The sequence below is a fragment of the Papio anubis genome, chromosome 3 (assembly GCF_008728515.1).
Source record: "Papio anubis isolate 15944 chromosome 3, Panubis1.0, whole genome shotgun sequence".
NCBI lineage: Eukaryota > Metazoa > Chordata > Mammalia > Primates > Cercopithecidae > Papio > Papio anubis.
In genome coordinates, this window is record NC_044978.1 from 81911782 (window position 1) to 81929223 (window position 17442).

The following is a 17442-nucleotide window of genomic DNA, read 5'->3' on the forward strand; positions in this document are numbered from 1 at the left end:
TATGATAAAGACCTACATTGACCTCACATTGATATTCCTCTCAATGGCTATCTAGTTCTCTTAACTCCATTGAATGTGCAAATCATATTTGCCACAATGGTTTGTGGTGTTTCTCTTTTATCAGTTTTCAAACACTAAATCAGGCTATGTATTTAGTTTCATTAATCTATTTATTCTTGGACTAGTGTGAGAGTTTAAATTATTACAATGTTAAAATATGTCTGTACTGTCCAAGTATACTATTAGTTGAATGAATTAAGTAGATGGTTGTATAGCTGAGAGAGCACTAGGACTGGAAGAAGAAAAGTGACTTTCCCTTCTCATTCTTCAAGTTCCAGTTCCTCTAAACACACAATGAGCTCTTTGAAGGAAACAAGTAGATCTTATAATATTTGTTTGGAATCTCTTCATAGGGTCTGGCAAAATGCTATCTATATTATGCAAGCTCAGTTAATATTTTCTATTGTCTGGTATTAATTGGTTACAGCAGTCACTTCTACAGAGTCGTCTATCTGTAAACAAGTTCTGCTTGTAAAGCTTGCCAGGGTGAAGGGAAAAGTTGACACACATACCAAGGTCTGCTGACTTTTCAGTGTAGTCACACTTTTTCTAAGGTCTCTGGGAGAGGCAACTGCTGTTTTTCTGTGCTAAGCTATTAAGTATAGAGCCTGATAAAATTTTCCCTTTACTTTGTGTGAATATGGGATGGGTTATAAATATCTCCATGGGAGATATGAATAAAATATGGCAGGAGGCATTGGAATGAATAATTGTGTTGATAAGTAGCCAGTTAGTACACTTTAAGGCTTTATCATGAGATCACAAAAAGAAGAGTTCTCTTTAAACTTCTTATACTTGCCTTAGAAACAGTGACAGAATTCAAACAACTATAAATTAGAAAGTCCCTAAGAATAATCTACTCTAACTCCTTTATTTTGTAGACTAGGATAGAGAGATCTAAAGACTAAAATCTGTTTTCATGGCTAAAACAGTTAATTAATCAGTAGTGGAATCTCTTAACTCCTCTTTAAGTACTTTCTTTGTACTCTCTGTATCACACCCTGATTAAATTAAAATGATGGTGACAATTTGGCCCCTCTAGAACCTCTAATATTTTTCTTTTATATAGCATATAGGTGGAAAATGCATGTTTAGAAAATTCCTAGTGAATTGCAATGGACTTCTTAAGAGACACACCATTTTAAATTCTCTTTCCAATCCCAATAAACTAGACCACAGAGTCAAAAGTTCATTGTAATTTAATAGTTTTTTCTTTTGTTCTGCTTTGAGAGCAGAATCTCCTAAAACCCAGCTCTAAACTCAGGCATGTGATATGCTCTCTGATATCATTTTAAAGACAAAAGTAAAAACCCCCCAAAACAAAAAATCTGATGCTGCTAAACCATCTCAGAATTGTAGTCTTCAGTACAGAATTACAACAGATGCTCTGTCCTTACTGCTAATGCTGGGAATCACATGTGCTTTCATCTATTATTTGAAACTTTTCTAATTTTTAAAATTTTCATGTCTCATGATGTAAAGAAATAGTTGTTTAATTTGAAAAGTAAGATGCTAAGTGTGAGTCAAAACAAATCTACGTGACTTTGAAATGGGGGTGATATTGGAGCCTAGATTTTATTTTTTTATTTTTTCTCAAGTGTAATAATTTCCTCAGGACACTGAAAAACCAACTCAGAAAGCAAGTGGCTAAAGGTAGGTATAGTTCATGTGCCCATAAATATCATGTAATTTAAATTAATAGAATAGTTAGGATAATTACTTAGTAGAGAAATAGATACTACATTATCTAGCTGTGTATGTCCAAACTCCTATCACTAAATCAGATGTTAGATTTTGCTTTCGAGGACACTGTTTTGCTATATTTCTTGGAGAAGATTTGTTTTTGTGTTTCTTATAAAGAAATTCAATGAATTAAAATGTCCCATGGATTAATGGGGAACTTAAACTTCAAAAGTTTCCTTCATTATTTCCTTAGTATTAACACAGGAAATCAAAGGAGGTCATAAAGATAGGTCTTATTATCAGAATGTTCTCCATGATTTTGAATATAATAGAGAAAGAATGCTTCATATGGCAACATCAAAGCTTAAACTAGTAGGACTTATTGTATTGGTTAGAAGATGATACATTTCGTTTCTCTTTTTACAAAAGGAAGGAGTTGACTATTGCTTAATGGATTGTATAAAAGTCTCTTATGCTTTGAGTCTGTTATTGCATCTGCATTTTATGAAAAACTCATATTTTGGGCTTAGCAGATGGACTCATTTGAATTAGGTTTGCTTAAAAGAGTCTTTCCAAATTATACTGTTTAAAAGATTAAAGTAGTAGACTTGCCTCAAGATTTTCTAGAACAATGGTTAAGCCCAAGACCCCTTAGGATAAAGACATGGTTGTAACAAACACCCAAAACTCTGGTAGGTGGTAGGGGCAGAATCCTTCTAGGAAAGCCATAGTGCTTACCTCAAAGCCATGGCGGGGGGGAAAAAAAAACCCATGTTTTTCTGACTGACTGACCCAGATTCTTCAGCTGCAAAGCAAGTAGCCTATGAAATTTGCTTTTAATTTCCAAATAAAATCCATTTGACTAACACTCAGCATCCCAACATATTGCAAAAATAGAAATTTCACAACACTAACTAAACAGAGTACATATTTGCTGCAAAAATTTCATGAGATGGGGTCAATTGCTTTAGAAGATAAACTGTTTCAGAGAAATTTTAAAAAACCCTCAAATACTAGCAATTCTTTCTGTTTTTAGGCTTTTAATAAAATATGTGGGAAGTGGTCACAGAGACCTTAGGATCCTGGTTAAGAAGTTATTTTTAAAAGTGGTTGTCCAAAATATCCTAGTTATTTTCTATTTTTTAATTAGAAGAATACAATTCTCGTTCTTATGCACAAGTTCTGTGAACATAGATTTAAAACAAACCTGAAGGCTTTTGGGGAACAACGTGCTCACTATGGGAATTAGCTGGATGGAAAGAAAGCTGAATGGGGCAAAATGAGTAGTTTTTAATACACTCAAGATCCAATTTGAAAAGCAGCCTAGGAAAAAAAATTAAGTGGAATTGGCCAACTTTGGTACAATAGCTTTTTCTGTTCTGGGTAAGAGAAATAATGGGGACATGGGATAATATGAGTTTTTCCTTCTCTTTCCCTCCTTCTACCTTCCCTCCCTTCCTCCTTCCCCTCCCCTCCCTCCCTCCCTTCCTTCCTTCCTTCCTTCCTTCCTTCCTTCCTTCCTTCCTTCCTTCCTTCCTTCCTTCCTTCCTTCCTTCCTTCTTTCTGTAAAAAACTACGGAAAGAACATCATAAATGACGGGCATATAGATGGACCTGTGAAAAGCAAGTTGATTTACAGCTACTCTTTGGTATTAACAAAGAGGTGCTTTGCCTGGAGACACTTCAGGAATCTAAGGATGAGCTTTGGTGGTTTATGAAGTCCCCAAATTCTCAACATATGCAATTTGCATTTTTCTAGAAAGAAAGAACTCTTGTCTTTCACCAGATTCTCAAGAGGCTCCATGACCTTGAAAAGTATAAGGACCCTTAGTAGAAAGCTTTTAAAGCAAATGCAGTAGTTAAACACTGCTATAATTTTTAAATGATATTTTAGTATGCCTATGAATTTCTTGAAACATTTTTTCAAGAAACTTCAGATTAGGATTTTTCATGTAGCACTACTAAAACAGGACTTTTTCTACTTAAAATTATCTATCTCACTAAAATTAGTGGGCAGAAGTTTGGGGGAGAAAAAGAATTTGCATAGTCTTAAATGTTCTCCTCTAAAGTTTTATCTACATAGGGAAATATAGTAAATTTACAGTGGAGAAAGCCAGCATATACCACATTAGTCAAGTGTAATGAGACGTATATGTACCATTAATCCCTTGATAAGATTCCTTGAGAAAGAAATGACATCATTTCTGTGATATTATTGCCAGCAATGCAGAACTTCCTTCTAATGTTGACACAAAAACCAGAGAAACTCAAACCAAGAGACATTCTACAAAATAACTGTTCAGTAATCTTCAAAGTGTCTATATCAAGAAAGATAGAAAAATTGAGGAGCTGTGACGGATCAGAGGAGACTGAGGGGTATTACAACAAAATACAAGGTAGGATCCTGGTGGAACCCTGAAATGAAAAAAAATAAAGAACATTAGTGAACAAACTGGTGAAATTAGAATAAAGTTTCTAGTTCAGTTAATATAATTATATCAGTGTTAATTTCTCAGTTTTGACAATTGTCCCATGTTTATGTAAAATGTTAACAAAAGGGGAAGCTTCATGAGGGATATACAGGGACTCTTTTACAAGTCTTGAAACATTTTCTATAATTCTAAATTTAGTGCAAAATAAAAAAATAATAAAACTGAAAACAATAGACCCCTGATGACATCATTTTAACTTTTGGGCCCACCTTTGCCTGAATTCTGACCATCTTCTAACAGTGCAACTAGGTAAAACAATACATTCCCTTTTTTCTTAAAAGATTAAGACAAAATAAAATACTCTTAATGTACTCGAGCTCACTAATGCTCTGCAAATACGTTAAATTATTTTTATCTTTTCTCTCTTGTTGATTTTGTTGAGTTAAAAATATGGATTCTCATTTGACTAAGCATCCTTGATTCAATTGTCCTTTATTCTTGATCTTGGACACAAGATCATACTTTTGTGTCACATCTAGGCATGGGTCGTTGACTTAAAGTTTCTGGCTATTGATTTTTATGTATTTAATAATTACTAGAAGGTGAGTTCTGACATTTTGTTATTAAGTTGGAATATATTGCCTTTTCTCTTTTTCATAATTTTTGCAGAATCCTTCGTAGTAGACATCCTATGTTGTTTACTATCAGACATCTAATAGCTCTCTGTACCAAGAGGATGTGTAGGTTATCTTACACTGTTCCTCCATCTTTTATTCACTTAAAAAATAATTGAGTGACTACTAAGTGTCATTATTTTTCCAATGAGAATAAGACAGGCAAGATCTCTTCTGGTTCATCACCATCATATCTGTATTTTCACCCCATAGAAAGGAGGAAAAAGGGAGTTTGGAATTAGTGACTTTGCTTTTAGAGATCACTTGGAAGTTGCACACACATAAGTTCTGCTCATATCCATAGCCCGAACTTAGTCATGTGGCTTTATCTTCTTAGAACAAAAGAGGCAGTCATGTACCCTTAAAACTTGCTGGAGGAGATCATTATTTTAAAGAAAACAGAGAGAATACGGAGATATCTGCTACACTGGATTTTAAATGCAAGACTCATAAATACTGATCTGCTTCTTAAAAACGTCACTCTAATAGCTTTGTGGATAATGGAGTTCAGTGGAGCAAAAGCAGAAATTTGGAGACCGGTTAGGAGGCTATTTGCAGTTGCTTAGGTGGTAGGTCATGGTGGTTACTTGGGAGTTGGCATGATACACATTCAGTGTTAACCAGTAACATGTTAAAGTCTCACTTGGATAGTGAAATCATTGTAAAATTTAATAAAATATAGAGTATTACAGTTGCCTTTACATAATCATTGTTTCCTATACCTGGAGGCTGGTTGTATTATTATATATACAATTATTTTATAAGTAAATATAATAATTTACTTTGGTTTTATTTTGGCCACCAAGCTAATAAGTCTGATTGGCTTTACAACGTGATATTAGCTGAAAGATGAGTTAATAAGTTTTTTTCATAATACAAGTGAGAGACAACAGTGGCTGGACTAAGACTGTAGTAGTGTGGATAGAGAAAAGAAGGAAAAGTTAGGATATACAGTATTAACAGGTATAGTCAGCAGAACCGGCAGATGGAATGCGAGAGGTAAGAGCAAGAGAAATTAAAAATGGCTCATAGGTTTTAGCCTTTATCAATTTGGTGAGTGTTTCTGCCATTTACTGAGACAGACAGTGGAGAAGAAATGGGTTGCCAGGGCTGAATTGAAATCAAGATTTACATTTTGGTCATCTTATGTTTAAGATCTCAAATAAAAAACAAAATTAATGTTCAATAGCTGATTAAATGTAGAAGCCTGCGGTTTAGGTGCCAGGTCAAGGGAAAGATAATCTGTAAACTGGAAATTCATGCGACACAAATGTTCCTGGGAATTTTGAAGGATAAAGTGAGGCAAATAAACCCAGCAGAAAGTGGAAAGTTCTAGGGGATGAGTCTTGCAGCAATACGAATAATAATGAAGTCTCAGAGTGAGTAAGTTTGGCTTACTTGCTGAACTAATGGCTCTACCTTTGGTAGCATTCACAGTTGGAGAGGTGCTCATTCTCCACAAAATATTTAAATTTTTATGGTGACTCTTCATAATTAAGTGGATAATGGCAACCAGTGGATAGGAATGTCGTGGAATTCTTTTTAGAAAGAGCCACCTCAAAGAATGTGCATTTCATAAGCCATCAGCTTCTGCCCTTTGCATACTCCACATTCGTTTGCACTATGGTGTTTTTCTTCTTAACTCCCCAGACCTGCTCACTGAGACCTGCTAAACTTTCAAGGTCAGTTGATATTTTCATCAGGATAGGTCAGTAGAACTTTGCAAGCATATCATAAGCTTGGAGACATCATTTGTGCATTCTTGAACTTGAGTCTAGGTCCAAAGACTTTACAGGAACACACTGAACTTTTTGGAGCTGGCCTCTCATAGGTAATGACAACACTCCAGATAGACACCCAGGAGTAAAATTGAGAATGATGAAGTGTTACATTGAAGTGCTTGCCACTTTGAACTTTTTATTTGGTCTCCTAAAGCCTACTCTTCTGTCTCTTTCCCTTCCCATCTCATCTTTTATCCTCTTCTATCACTTTTTAACAGTTCATCACAAAGGGAAAGTAAGAATTGGATGGCCTCCCTCTCATTTTGTAACACCTTGGACTAAAAGTGGATCTTTGAGTGTAATCATTTCCAGAAAGGACTTGCACTGTGTGCCAGTAAATTGACAATTACCTCCAAATACCTGAGCATGTAGGGGCGTTATGTGTTGGGTTGCGAGGGTGTTATTTATTTTTTTCCCTTGCCAAGATACAGTGCAGTTTTCCTGTGCTCCTGGTCTTTATTTTGGAAGAACCACATCTTCTATCTGATGAAACATTTTAATAAAATCAGAGGTCAACATGCCTTCTATTCTAAGTTCTCTCTCTCACTTTCCTCTTAAGCTCCAGATCATTATATAAAAATCAAAGCAGAAATGCTCCTTTATTCATTTATTTTTATTCAGTCATTTATTATTTATTGAATACCTATGTCTGCTCTGCACTGTAGTGAGAATTTCAGGAACTTTCAGATAGTTTTATGGTAGTTGTTTCTGTAGTGTTTAAGATTTTTCTCAGGATGATAGAACATATGCTTTAACCATCTAAAATATAATTCTAAGCTAATATTTGATTATGTTTGTAATTGGGTGGGTCAGTCTCAAGCTATGAATACTCAGGAAATTCAGAATAAGAGACAGACTATACTGTGTATAGGATTGGTAAGTGGTAACTTTTCAGAAGAGAAAGTCTTTAAGTGGCCTTGAAGGAAGTTTAGGGGTTGGGTAGTTCACCCAGTACGTAGATCACAATCCTTTCGCCAAATTTCAGTCCCTATTTTTCATGTGAGTGGGAAAGGCTCTGCAAGGATTCTAGGAGATAGTCTTGGTTCTGATCCTTCTTATGTTAAAAGTTATCCATCAACTTCTTCAGTGTGTTTTGTTCATTATATTCAAGTCTTTTCTCCACGTAGTAAGCATCTTAAATTCAAGGTCTATTTCCATCCAATCTTAGCATCCTTCTTGGCAATTGGCACAATTTTCTGAATTCCTGACAGATTGCTTTCGGGGAGTGAGAAATAAGTCAAATGATGTCATTCAGGTAAGGTCCAAGTTATATTTTCATTCTCCCTAAGGTAGTTACTTGGGAGCTCATTAAGAATGGACCACAATCAAAGCTCTGGAAAATTCAATCCATATTCTGGGACAGCCTGTGTTGGAAAGTCTTCTTCTAGACAGATATCAAGGGAGCATAAAAGGTTGACAAATAGCAAAAGCAAATACTAGAGATGAAAGGGCTCTTTCATGATGACCTCAAATGTAGTCAACACTCATTAAGGTGCCTTGGAGAAAGGTATACCATAGTATTGAAAAGCATGGTCTTTGGAGCCAGGATGCTTGGGTTCCAATTCAAGTGGTGCCCACTTCTTCCTAGCAGCTTGACTGGACATATTATTTAAGCCTTCTCTATCTCGGTTTCCTCATCTTAACCTGAAGATAATACCACCACCTGTTCCATGGCACTGTTGTGAGGATTAAACAAGATAGTATCTATAAAGTGCTTAGAAATGTCCCTGGCTATCATCATCATTCACCAAATTTTTATTTAATAAGCAGGAATAAAATGAGAGCATAAGGATTATTTTAGAAAGAGAAATATGTGGGTGGTTTAGGTAAGGAAGGAATAATGAATGAAATATTTTAAGTGCTAAGCTGAGTAGTTTAGTAGATAAAGGTAATCAGTAATCACTGGGTAAGATGTTTCAGCCTCAGATCTAGGGGCCAAATCATTTAGAATTAGAGACTTAGAGACTCAGAGCCAGGGATTGGTTTGGTGATGGTAGAGGAGGCAACTTAAATATGGCAAAGAGAGCAGATAGCCAACCATGAAATAATGTTACATGCTCAGTGTGCTGAGGATTTTTATAGCAAAGTAAATATCTGTACCCCTATTTAGTCAGCAAACATTAAAGTGTTCAGCGAGTACTATCAGAGCAAGTAACTTTGTCATTGTATCTGTCCTCATAGAGTTTATGGTTTTGCAGGTAGCCAGATTTTTAACAACTTCGATAAAGTGTGATGGATGTGAAGAGGGAGAAGCCCAGATGTCTGTGGAAAGCATCTCCTGGTCTGTTTCTCTCTCTGCCCAATCCACAATGCCAACTGATGCACTTAGGAACCTTTTGAATCTGGCTCAAAACCTACCTTCATCCAAAAGTCATTATTGATGGTTTCAATATTTTTATTTTTTTCTCGTTCTTAATTCTATTATTCTACAAACATACACTGCTATTCTAAGTTTTTGTATTCTTCTGAACGTATACAGCTTTCTCTCAAGAAGAAATAGGGATAGAGTACTGGACTATTATGGCTTCTGGCACGTCCCTGTATCTTTTTCTGAAAATCCTGTGGAATTAGGGATTTATCCCCTAAAATATGCCTATTTATTTATTTTTTCTCCCAGAAGACACACTCTTTTGAAGTCTGGGGTGTCTCTCTGTAGTAAGCTTTTACTCATCAATTTTCACTCCCACTTCAGTAAAGCCTTTTCTGTACCTGGGTTCTTTGATAAATGTATTTTATCTTCATTTTATCTGAGAGAGCCAAGTTCATGATGAAAGTTGGGAAGTCAGATATCCTGGCACCTTGAAGAAGAAACCAGTTCTGGGTCTCATTTGCAGTACATTTTTCTGTGATGAGTGCATATCTTTTTTCTTAGCAGGGCTAAGAATGTGGGGTATATATTTGTTAAACTACTGAAAACATCACTTATTGAATGAACAAAAAAAAAATAAAAGTTAAACTCTTACTGCAAAGACAATGAATAATCTTAGTGAACATTGTTAACAAAATTGAAGTCTTAAACAACAGTCTCCTTATTTTTCTCCTTAAACTTGATGTGGCATGAGATAAGAGTCACATAGAAGCAAGTCCAAATTAACAACTGGAAACCCCCAAACTGCATGCTCAAGGTGTTAGATTACAAGATAATTGATTTTTAAAACATGGTGAGACAGGCAATTATCTATTATCTCTCATATGAATACTGATCTTTGCACTGACTCATTTTAGACCCTCTCTGTCTGTGGAGAATACCATCTGTATAAAACTGCGAGGTCCAAGACAGTGATGATCCGCTAGACATATGCACAACAGATGGTTGAAAAAATTATCTGCCCATTCAATTGCTACATGACTCATTTCCGCCACCTTGCTGCCCATGAAAATGTAGGGCTGCATAAAGCCAGTGTTTAGGTCATTCCTTACGTTGATTCAGGGAGGTCACTTGGCATGACTGCCTGCAGAGGGGTAGAAGGGCCAGCACTCCTAGACAATGGTGCCTAAATTCCTGCAGGTTGCTTTTAGGGAGTGAGAAAAAAAGTAAGATAATGTCATTCAGGTAAGGTCCAAGTTACATTTTCAGTCTCCCTAAGGTTATTGCTTGGGAGTTCATAGGGAAGGGACTTCTGTGAAAGCTCTGAAAAATTCAGTCCACAAGGCCAGCCTGGTTTTAGAAAGTCTTGTTGTAGACAGATATTGAGAGTGCAAAAAATCTGACAAATAGCAAGACAAATGCTGGAGATGAAAGGGCCCTGTGATAAGCTTGAATGTTGCTGCCTCTATCATTTCCGCACTGAAATCAAAGGCCAAATTTGCAGTTTGAATTGTCCTAATCCTTCACTGGGGTAAATCACCAATGTTTGCAATCAGATATTTCTTAATTTCCTCTTATACCCATGATCCAGAAAAGAAAAAAGAATCAAACCAATACTAGAGAAATTGAGTATTCAGTGCTTAAGTTGACCGAGTCTTAGAATAAGTCATATTCAATTAATGTGTTTTTGCCCAGAGTTAGGCCTAATAATATTACAATGAAAGCCAGGTGAGTTGAAAAGGTCACACTGAGAACCTGTGGTCTCTACCACAGTATTTTCCTGTTTCCATTTAATTGAATTTTAAGTGGGTTCATAATAAATGGGTAAAACCACTGTACTGTTTCTGCCACTTGGTTTTAATTAGTGACTGGGAATAACACAGTCCTGGTTTAACCCTTTAGCAGTGAAAGATTTATTTTGAGGCCTGAGAAGAAGTGAAATAATATGCTGTATTAGATTTCATTTTGAGTTACATTTCTATCATTTCCTCAAATTTACTATACATTAGATTTGTGCCATGTACTCTAATGGGGATAGAGCATTCTTGTCTTTGTGATGCTTACATTGTATAAGATCACATTATTGTTTAGACTTGACTAAGAAATATTTGAGAAAAGAACTATCCTGGAAAAATCCTGACACTAGTAGTAAAACAAATGGGGACGTTTATTAGACTTAGCGTACTCTATCCATGACTGCAAATGACCACTTTTCTGGTCAAAATTATTTTCCACTCTCATTGAGAATATTGGTTATAATTCTTGATTTTAAGGATATTACCCAGTGTAAGAAATACCAAAAATTATTTTAAACATTAAAACCTAACTTTTTATATAATATGTGCAAAAAATGGCCTAATAGACAAACAATATTTGTGATGTTATAGTTAAATGGCGAGGAGAACCCAAAGATAGTAAGGCTTCTGAGTGAAGCTTTGCAAGGAGCACACACACATTTAAACAAAAATGTTTAAAATTTTGACCTAAATAGCTATAACATGTTTGTTTCTCCCTTTCCCTCTTCACTCTTTTTTTTTTTTTTATCCAGAAGATGCTAGCATGGAATAAATAATATGGTAAAGTGGCTTTGCTTTTTATGGTTTCATAAGGCTGACTATTTCACAAAGATTAGTTCCACTGGAGGTCCCAGGTTTCCTGTTTTTATTATCTGCACTTCGCACGGTGGTTTAGACTAAATTGTCCATTGCAGAGTTTGGAAAGCAGTCTGTTTAACGCAGTAAATTGCACTGCTACTTCCATACCCATCTCTCACAGTCCACGCTCTGGGGCTGATCAGATACACATTCACTAACACAGAACAAATAATTGCTTTATTTCTCACCTGTTTTTGAAGTTACCTCTGGTTTAAGGTTTACTTACTTCAGTCATGTTTATTTGGCCTATTGAGTGGATATCAGGAAACAGGTAACCTGGAAAGAGAGATGACTATTGGAATGTAACTTCCCTTTCATCCAGAGGAGCCCCTTCACAGTGGGGACTGTCCCACCCCTGACCAGCGGTGCTGAGGGCTCAGTAATGAGCTCGGAATGTGAACCCAGAATAGGGAAAGCAAACATCTCTAGATGCAAATATGACCTGAAGTGAATCAGATTAAATCTCTGGTGAACTCTTGTAAACAGAATTTCACTTCTAGAAGACTGTCAGCATGCTCAGCAGAGTACAAAGTTATCTATTCCATGTGCACGGTAATTTAGCTAGTAAGCAGCAGGAGAAATGGTAATAGGTACACAGATTTGTAATAACTGGTAATGAGGTAGACACAGCAGGTAATCTCAGCATAGAATAACTTGGCAGAGGAGATGGGAAGGGCAGATTCAGACATCGTTGCGATGAGGCTACAGTTTAATCTGGGGAGTGAAGGGCAAGCGGCGGCATCGGTGCTGTTGGCTCTGAGCACTGTGCAGACTAGCTTCACATCCAGTGCTGCAGCCTGTGGCCACTCATCTGTCTTCCCAGCAGACGACAACTGTCCCAGCCTCACGACTCCTCGAAACAACCACTGTTGCTGTTTTTCGTCTGTTTTCGTCACTTTGACATTATGTCAGTAATGTGTTCTGTCCATAAATGGTGGTGAATTTAGAAAACAAAACCGAAAGCAGCTCAGTAGCTGTCAGTGAAGATCTTCATGTGTCCAGGCATTCAGGGACCCCAAAGATAGCGTTTGCATGTTGTGCTCACTGCAGACTTGGGCAGTTATAATCTTGGAGGCATTCTTGTCCTCATTTTATGAGCAACAGTAAAAGATTACCTTTATCGTAGACAGGATTGTTAATTCCAGGAAGATTCATGCCCTACTACCATGACTCCTAATGTTGTTTTTTTTTTTTTTTTTTTTTTTTTTGAGACGGAGTCTGGCTCTGTTGCCCAGGCTGGAGTGCAGTGGCCGGATCTCAGCTCACTGCAAGCCCCGCCTCCCGGGTTCACGCCATTCTCCTGCCTCAGCCTCCTGAGTAGCTGGGACTACAGGCGCCCGCCACCTCGCCCAGCTAATTTTTTTTGTATTTTAGTAGAGACGGGGTTTCACCGTGTTAGCCAGGATGGTCTCGATCTCCTGAACTCGTGATCCGCCCGTCTCGGCCTCCCAAAGTGCTGGCATTACAGGCTTGAGCCACCGCGCCCGGCCGACTCCTAATGTTTTTAATTCTACAAAGCCTTTCTGCAGTTTCCGTCACCTTCTTGTTTTCCCTGACTGCTTCCTTATTGTGGTGTTTTACTGGGTCATGATAAGGTATCAGAGAACCAACATGTAGGAACAAGTAAAGAGAATCCTAATGTTTTAATATTTTGAAGGAGGATGTGATCCATATGATTACATTTTGTTTGGGTTGGATTTCTCAGACCTCCTTTGACCTGTAACCAATAAATTCTTCAGCAGTGTTTACAATTCTGCCCCTCTGCACCCAAATGGTTTTTGTGCGTGTGTGTGTGTGTGCATACGTGTGTGTGCACACACACACACGCCTGCACGCACACACGTGCATATGCATAAATATATGCTTTGTTCTTGTAGTGTATAATAGGTCTGTAGCATACAAGCTGTTAACTCATTTTATGGAAGTTCTGTGGAAATGCTAATGTATACTAGCAATTGTGATCAACACAGCTGTTAATCATCAATGTTTTGCGATCTCCAAAAAAGCCGAGAAACCTGAGAACAGTCGCTGATTCTAACAATTGACAACACGGCCATTGGTAGGAGTCTGACGTGATTGTTTGAGACACTTTTGAATCTTCTCCATTTATTCTTTTGCTATATATATCAATCATGGAATCTGAAATTATTAAAATTAGAAACAGGTACCTCTAATGGTAGGAAAACAACTCAAATCCCCAGGACACAAATAAGAGAGTGAAAACATGAGATAGAAAATGAGCGATTTATTCCATTCCCTGAGCAATATAATAGCAAACTGAAAGGGAAGGGTTATGCTTTCTGTAAACATTACCTGGGGATGAATAGTTTCATGGTTTACAGTTTTTTCAGAGGCACATTTGTGCAACTAAGCATCCTTCCTTCTCCTTAGGCTCCATCTGCACTCAGGGACATATATGACCAGTGATTGGTGAATGAAGGTGTGAGGTGGTGGCCATATATGCCTTTTCTCTAAGTGTACAGTACTTGGGGAAAACCATAATAAATCTGTGCTTTTGTGGGATGTACTGTTAGGCAAACGAGGTAGAAGGAGAAGAAAATAGACTCACTGCTCCTTTATAGTGTTACAGGACAGAGATGGAGTGGATGGGGAATCCTGGATAATTAAGAGAGATATATCAGCATCAGAAAATATATCCATGTTTCTGGGATTTGCTGCTTTCACCACAAGTTGGGAGGCCTTGAGTTCAAATTTTGATTCTCAGCTCTTGATGTCCTTAGTCAACTGTCCTAAATATATCTGAGAAGGCCCGTTAGTTTGTGTATGGAGAGGGTAAGCTGGTGGCAGGTAGAAAAATGGGCAAATATGAAGTTAGAATTGCATCATCGTAATAATACGCTTTAATTTGTTGGTATCTGATCAAAGTTCCCAATATAAAATATGCCTAAAATGCTGTTTTCTAGTATCCATATTAGTTTGTGTATATTATGTTATTTTTCAGTAGCCTCAGCTGATAATGTCTGGTTGGTACACACCAATGTTGCCCTACTGGTGGTGCAAATATTTCAGTAATTATAAAGAGCTGCTGCTCCAACTCCTTGAGTAGCTCCTTGCTGACCCAACCATTCCAGCTCAACCAGCTCAGACATCCTCCATAGGACCCCCAGCCCTTCTCTGTTCTTCATTCCACCATTAAATTGCTAACACCTAGCAAAGCAAGGCCCTCCAGAGCCCTTATTACAAGAGGGGGCTCTATTTAACTTGGTTGGTATCTGTGCCCTGCCAGTTACTAAATGTTTTGAATATCACACTTAGATGAAATAAGAAAGTGTGTGCACAGGCACTTGTGCGTGCACACACACACACACACACACCCTCCTGAACTGAAATTTAAAAAGCATATTCATTAAGGGTTGAGCATTGTGCTTCAATACTCTTTCTTTGAAGGAACTTACTGTATTTTTTTGTAATCAATAACTCTTCTACCTTTTTAGTATTTTTTGATATTAACATTCTACCTTAAGTTGGACATTTCTTCACGAAGCAGCTCAAAATATTTGAGTAGCAGTTTTTTTTAATGATTCAAGGATTTATTGGTCATACATGCAAAACATACTGCTAATTGCATTAGCAAAAGATCAATGTAAAAACACTCCACAATTCTGCAACTGTCAACTTAAAAATTTTGGTTCTAGTGGTTGAAAGGTCCAATGTTGTATTCTTGCCAGTGAGTTAAGTTGTACAGAAGATCGTCAACACCAGCACAGTTTACAGAACCTCACAGACCCAAAGGAACATCATTAGACTAAGTAACTACAGGAGGCATGTGTCCACATGGGTGAAGTAAAGAGGGTCAGTATTGGTCAAGTGACAGTGTGGGTAATCTGACAAGTCAGTGATGTTAAGAAGGTTCATAGTTTAAGAAATATCTAAAATATTTTAAAAACCATAAAACTGCAACACATGATTTTTACACCTAGTTACTAGAAAACTAAGGAAAGCACTTAATAGTTTTGAATAAAGTAACATGGAAAGCACTTTTACTAATCTACAAAAAAACCTTCTAATGCATTATGAGAGATAGTTTATAATACAAGAAGGCATATTGCTCAGTAAGAAGAGGTTCTATAAGAAAAGCACTTACTAAGTTAGAGACTAAGAGAACAACCACTTTAAAGATGAATTAAATGCCCAATTCGGGGAGGGATGACTGGTGTAAGAAAAAGGAAAAGCTTAAGAAAACACTTCCTGATAATACCAACCTTTCTTTCATCATCCACTGCATTTGACAGAAATTAATGTTTTAGAGTTTTTACCTTTGACACTTTTATTCCTTGTACCCACCGCTTCTGGTCTCAGAGCCCTGCCACTGCCCCCGCGGCCAAGCGAGTGGCTCAGATGCAGGCCATCAGGGGTGTGGTGGTGGGAGACTGTAGGTGAAAGTTGCCTACTGATCAGTTACACAACCAATGCATTTCCTGGAGAATATATCCCTACTGTCTTTGACAATTATTCTGCCAATGTTACGGTAGATGGAAAACCAGTGAATCTGGGCTTATGGGATACAGCTGCTCAAGAAGATTATGACAGATCATGCCCCCTATCCTATCCTCAAACAGATGTGTTCTTAATTTGCTTTTCCCTTGTGAGTCCTGCATCATTTGAAAATGTCCGTGCAAAGTGGTATCCTGAGGTGCGGCACCACCGTCCCAACACTCCCATCATCCTAGTGGGAACTAAACTTGAACCTAGGGATGATAAAGACACGATCGAGAAACTGAAGAAGAAGCTGACTCCCATCACCTATCTGTAGGGTCTAGCTATAGCTAAGGGGACTGGTGCTGTAAAATACCTGGAGTGCTCGGCGCTCACACAGTGAGGCCTCAACAGTGTTAGACGAAGAGATTCAAGCAGTCCTCTGCCCACCTCCCGTGAAGAAGAGGAAGAGAAAATGCTTGCTGTTGTAAATGTCTGAGCCCCTTGTTCTTGGTCCTGTCCCTTTGAATCTTGTACACTTTGCTTTAAAAAAGGTGGAGCCTGCACACTCAATGCCAACTTTTTGTTACAGATTAATTTCTCCATAAAACCATTTTGAACCAATTAGTAATTCTAAGGTTTTGTTTGTTCTAAATGTAAGAGTTCAGAGTCATATTATATTCAAATTTAGACCTAAAATGACAAACTTTCTTAAAATCTTATTTTTCAAAAGCCATATTCTTGCTCAGATTAAGAGTTGCCAAAATACCTTCTTAACTACACTGCATTGTTGTGCCAAGAACACCGAGTATTAAACTGTGTAAAGACCTTCGTCTTTCAGAAGACTGTAGCTTCTGTAGTTACCAGATGCAGACACTCGCTAAGTAGTTTTCAGATGTGTAAAGCAGAACAGCCTCCTGAATGAAGCGTTGCCATTTAACTCACCAGTGATTTATCAGCCCATGTTCATGACGTAACATTGTGCCATAATGGAATGGGTGTAACATCTCAGCTCTTTGGATAAGTCTTTTTGATTTCATAGTGAATTTTCTAAAAATTGGTTGACCAGCTTTTGCTGAGATTTTGAACAGAACTCATGTGTCTCCTCTAATGAAGTATTCTGTTTAGTTGTGGGTGTGCTGGGTGGGGTGTGTGTGATCAAAGGACAAAGACAGTATTTTGATAATATTTGAGTAGCAGTTTCTGTATACGTGATCTCTATACAAGGTAGTAACTGCAAGATGTTCTTATTCACATTGTGGAGAACTTTTAGTTGCACATTGGCAAAGTGCTTGCAGGTTAAGAAATGAATCATGGTGGGTCGCTGGATTTTCTGATTATTTGCACTCTTAGTATAAACATGAAGTCATTGGCATTTATATGAGAAAAATAGTGCTATTAGCCCCAAAATAT

At 37.4% G+C, this 17442-nt stretch overlaps 1 pseudogene; it reads left to right on the top strand.

The window, feature by feature from the left end:
• The first annotated feature begins 15936 nt into the window (after positions 1 to 15936).
• LOC101015109 lies at positions 15937 to 16520 on the top strand (annotated as a pseudogene).
• Positions 16521 to 17442: the final 922 nt, after the last annotated feature.